Raw genomic sequence first — 5,633 nt, forward strand, 5'->3', positions numbered from 1 at the left:
ATTTGAGGAATTAGCGGGGACCGGGCAGAAAATGACCGTTTTACCCTTTAGAACCCTTAGAGGACTAATAAACTTAGAAGGAAAATAGTCTTTTGTTGAGTTAGGATATACTCAGAAAAATAGGGAATGATCAGGAACGTTATGTAAACTTTCAGCTCTCTTTCACCCCTCTCACTCATGATTTTCTCTCTCTCTCCTATACTTGAAATCTGAAGGGAAAGTTAAAATTGAAGAAGAAAGGCTTCGACTAAGCTGGGGAAAGGCTAGACTTGAAGCTTAAGAAGTTAGGGATTTAAAGATGGTAGAGGGTAGAAAGCTTGTGAGGATTCATGCAACAATTGAGGTAAGGTCTTGTCTCTATTTTGTAAGAAAATTTAGATCATTAGGTTGGAATTAAACTTATTATTGGGTGAGGAATTATCACTGAATTGGGGTAGTAGCTTTAGTATGATTCTTGAGGTTTTGAGTTTAAAATATGTGATTAAGAGTCCTAGACTCGTAACTGAGCATCATTTTGGTTAGGAGGCTTGTTAAGATTGAATTGTGAGAATTTGGCTAGGAAGAATGCTGAGGAAACCTAGGAAATTCTGGGTTTGTGGAGGCGTGTCGCGACCCAGCTCATGGGCACAGCGGCCTACATGCCCAAAATGCCCAAGGAGGGCTCTCTGTCTTGATGGCACGTCGCGAACCTGGGGGGCAAGTCGCGGCCCGCCTCCCCCAAATGCATGGTGGTCGTGCCTCTGACTTGAGGCGCGTCGCGATCCCTAGGGCCAAGTCATGGCCCGCCTAGGGAACTTTGGCCTAGGTTAGTGTTTAGGCTTGGGAAGGGTTGATGGTTCGAACCTACGTGCTTGGGACAATTTCTACTACTCAGTTTAGTAGAAATTAAGGTATCAGAGGCTAGCTATTGTTTCCTAAGTATTTATTTGGATTAGAAATTGATGGTTGCCCATTGACACTGTGACTAGGTTATCATCAAGGCGCAGGACTAAGGATCGTGCTCGAGACCGTTCTGTGTCTTTCGCTCGAGATTCGGGTTAAGAAGACTGCACCCTTCTTGTTGTGAACGAGACTATGGTTCCCAATAATTGAATACAAGTATTGTGTGATTGTACAATTGATATGACATCTGAGAATGAATGGCCTATGGGTGTCGAGGTTGATGGTAAGCGTACTGAACACAGCTCGGCCTAAGCAAGCTGGGGTCAGCCAGATAAACAGATGGCTTGGCCTAAGCGTGCTAACCCTAAGAATTTGCATAATTGACTTTGATATTTATTTGAGATGAAGTGTTTACCACTGTTTGGTTTTGTGTTTGAATTCTGTTAACTGGTTGAACTGGTTGAGTTAAGATTGATTATATTTAACTATTGCTTTATGTGCTTGCTGTTATGGTTTTCATGTTGGGCCTTGGCACACGCATGCTATGTGGTGCAAGTAAAGGCAAAGGGAAGCCAGACCATCCATGAGTTGGAGAGCTCTAGGGGCAGGATGTACATTGTAAGCTGCTTGTCCGCCACGGCCGAGGGAAAGTACAGGAACAGAGCCTTAAAATTTGTATTTTTCCATTAGAGTGGCTTTTGGTTGTGTAAAACCTTTTGAAAGTTGTAAATTTTCTCTTGAACCCTGTTTTTCTGGATCCCAAGTACCAAACATCTATTTTAATGGAAATTAACCGTTTATGATCAAAATCTTTTAACTTTAACTTGATAGTTGACTTTAGGAACACATTATTGTTCAAACGACTTAATTAGCAAGTCTAGCACTATTTTAAATACACAGTGTAATGGTCTTGGTTATCCAGGGTGTTACAACTTGGTATCAGAGTGGTCTAGGTTTAAGGGTTCCTGAAGACTGGCTGGGCATGTACACTCACCTCTAAATACATGCTCGACTTAGGGTTTGGTAACTATATATATGCGATTACATGCTTAAATGCTTGAATGAAATATAAATGTTTTAATATGTATGATTAATAGGGAGCATGAGATACTGATAGGGCTTTGTGATTATAATGAGGCGTGCTTATTAGCGTTGCTGCTTTATGTGAAGGAATGCTTAAATGCTTGTTTCAATCTTGATTGTTTATTGCTGGTTGAGTTTTAATGGTGGACTATGGAAAGACTGTTAACCTGTCATCATTTTCTAACTGTTGAGTAGTTTATTATAGATAAACTTGGATAGCTGTCCAAGGCGATCAATATGAATAGTCGGCACAGGGTCTGAGGCTAGAGATGATGAGTAGGGCCAGAACCCTCCACCAGTTCCTAAGAATTGGCAACAGATACATGTTGATATGCTAGCCCGATTACAGAGTCAAGAAGGGTGGATTCGTCTCATGAGACAGCAGGCTCTGTCAGGAAGTGTTGCACCTATTATGCCACCTGTTGTGGTACCAGTAGTACAACCACCTGAGGTTTTGAATAGGTGGGATCCATTCTATAAGCGGTTAAGGAGACAGCATCCTCCAACCTTTGAGGGAGGACCAAATCCACTTAAGGCTGAACAGGGGATGAGTATGATCACTTCCATCTTGGATTTCATGAGGGTGGAAGGTAGTGAAAGGGTGGCATGTGCCACCTATATGCTTAGGGAGGATGCCTGTATTTGGTGGGAGGTAGCATCATAGACCAGGGATATTTCTACTTTGACTTGGGATGGGTTCAGCGATCTATTCAACAAGAAGTATTACAATGTTTCCGTAAGGGTAGCAAAGGTGAATGAATTCATGGGGCTGGTACAGGGCAGCAAGACAGTTATAGAGTATGCCCTGAAATTTGATAGGCTAGCCAAGTTTGCATTAGACTTAGCTCCTACAGATGCGGCTAGGCAGGATAGGTTCGTTTGAGGGCTCAACGCTATGATAGCCCGGGATGTGAGGATCACATCGATACCTAGGAAGACGACTTATGCCCAGGCTTTTGAGAAGGCTCTTAAAGCTGAAGAGGAAGAGAATAAGATTTGGAGGGAGAGCGCTGTGAGACATGATGTTCGCAGGCCAGTGCCTCAATATACAGGGTCTGGTAGGGGCGGAGGCTCCAATGATTTGAAGAGGAAGACCCCTGACACTTCGACCACTGCTGGTCCTGATAGGAGGGGTCATGGTGCTTAGGGTGGCCGCTAGGGAGGCGATGAGACATGGAGATGTTATCCAGAATGCACGAGATGCAAGAAGCGCCATCCAGGAGAATGTCGGACAAAGGCTTGTTATCTGTGTGGGGTGGTGGGACACCTCAAGAAGGATTGCCGAATAGCGAAGAAAGAGGAACTAGGAAAGGTGGGCAGCTTGACTCCAGCTCAAGTGTTTACCTTGATCCAGGGAGAGGCTGAGGCTTAGACAGAAAGATTAATTGACTGGTAATTGGTGATTCAGCCGTTGAGGACGATACTTGGTTTTACCAAGATTATTACTGAATTGTGATACATGCACTTGTGTAGCTATAATTTTCGCAACAAGTTTTTGGCGTCGTTGCTGGGGACTGAAAACTATCAATATCAGTCTAATTAATTTTATTTCTAATTTGGTTATTTTTTGTCTTGTTTCTAATTCGTTTCAGCTGCGTTACTTTGTCAATTTCAGGTAGTTTTGTTATATGCGTAGCAGAAAAGGGGCAGGTTGTCTTGTTTCTGTTAATCCTGAAATTGAGAAGGCTTGCAAACAAAACAGAAAAAACAAGAGGTTGGCTTGTTAGACTGTAGAGATGGCACAAAATGATTGGAATACTGAGGTTCCCGAGGTTATTCAAAATCAGGCTCAAAATCCTGCTTCAAGGAGACTGAGAGACTATGTACTACCCACTGTAACGCGAGTACAGAACTCTATAAGACCGCCGGCTGTGGAGGCCAATAATTTTGAGATTAAGCCAGCGATCCTGCAAATGGTGCAGTCCATTGTCCAATTTGGTGGTTTGCCTTCTGAAGACCCCCATATTCACTTGGCGAATTTCTTGGAGTTTTGTGATACTTTCAAATACAATGGGATCAGTGATGATGTTATAAGGTTGACACTCTTCCCATTTTCTCTATGGGAGAGAGCTAAGAGCTGGCTTAATTCACTTCAGGCAAATTTTTATTAACACATGGGAAGACCTTGCTCAGAAATTATTGGCTAAGTTTTTCCCTCCCTCGAAGGCTGCTAAATTGAGGGGAGAAATTAATAATTTCTATCAGATGGATGGGGAGTCATTATATGATGCTTGGGATCGTTTCAAGGAGCTATTGAGGAAATATCCCCTCCATGGTATAGAGAAGTGGATGTTGGTTCACAATTTTTACAACGGGCTGTGTGGTACAACAAGAACAATTATTGATGTTGCAGCTAGAGGGGCATTCATTAGTAAGAGTGCCAACGAAGCTTGTGAACTATAAGAGGACATGGCCACAAATAATCATTAGTGGTCTAATGAGAGATCACCTGGGGTTAGAAAGGTAGCTAGGGTTCATGAACTTGATGCAATTACTGCTTTAACAGCACAAGTGGCCTCATTGACAAAACAATTGCAGCAGAATACTATATCTGCTAATGCAATTCAGATGGCAGCTAGGTGTGAAATGTGTGGTAGTTCTCACTCTTTTGATCAGTGTCCTGCTAGTAGTAATAATAACATTCCTATGGACCAAGCTCAGGTTCAAGCTGTGGGAAATTTCCAGAGGCCATTCAACAATCCATTCTCCAATACTTACAATCCTGGGTGGAGAAATCATCCCATTTTTTCTTGGAGAAACAATCAAGGCTAGCAACCTCAGTTTCAGGGTCAGTTTCAGCAAAATATGCCTCAACAACCAATGAATCAAGCCTCTTCATCACAACAGCCTAGGCCACAACAACCAATGAATCAAGCTCCACCAGACATGCCCAATGAATTATAAGCTGCATTATTGACTCTCACCAACACTCAAACTCAGTTCATGACAGAGACTAGATCTTCTATCAGAAATCTTGAAACACAAGTGGGGCAGTTGGCTAATATGCTGAATAATAGACCACAGGGAAACTTGCCTAGCAACACTAAAGTTAATCCCAAGGAGCAAGTTAAAGCAATTACTCTACGGAGTGGTAAACAAATTGTGCAGTCTAGTGTACAACAATCAGTGGTTTAGAATGAAGGTTTGGGTGAAAAGTCTGATACAGCAGAGAAAAGGGTCGCTGAAAATCACAAGACTACAGAGAAAGTTCCTCCAGTTGTTGTTGACCAACCAGCCCGAGTTCCATATCCTCAGAGGCTTAGAAAAAATACTCTTGATAAACAGTTTTTTAAGTTTTTAGAGGTGTTCAAAAAGCTGCATATCAATATTCCTTTTGCTGAGGCTTTGGAGCAGATGCCCAGCTATGTAAAATTCATGAGAGAGATCCTGTCTAAGAAAAGAAAATGGAAGACTATGAAACTGTGGCGCTCACTGAAGAATGTAGTGCAATATTGTAAAGGAAGCTGCCCCAAAAGTTGAGAGATCCGGGGAGCTTTACTATACCTTGCACAATTGAAAATTTTGAATGTAAGCATGCATTGTGTGATCTGGGGGCGAGTATTAATTTGATTCCCTTATCTTGTTAGGAGTATGTCCTAAAAGCATGTAAAAGACATTTATTATTTCTATGAATAAATAAATACAATGGTCTATTATTGTTATATTTA

The 5,633-nt window shown here is 42.0% G+C and overlaps 1 non-coding gene across 1 annotated transcript; it reads right to left on the reverse strand.

Annotated features, from left to right (window-relative positions):
* Positions 1–4,137: 4,137 nt before the first annotated feature.
* LOC133833707 (small nucleolar RNA R71) lies at positions 4,138–4,244 on the reverse strand. Its single transcript, XR_009893073.1, has one exon. It is a non-coding gene; the product is annotated as a small nucleolar RNA R71 (small nucleolar RNA).
* Between the last annotated feature and the right edge of the window lie 1,389 nt (positions 4,245–5,633).

This window comes from Humulus lupulus, chromosome 4, assembly GCF_963169125.1.
Source record: "Humulus lupulus chromosome 4, drHumLupu1.1, whole genome shotgun sequence".
Lineage (NCBI taxonomy): Eukaryota > Viridiplantae > Streptophyta > Magnoliopsida > Rosales > Cannabaceae > Humulus > Humulus lupulus.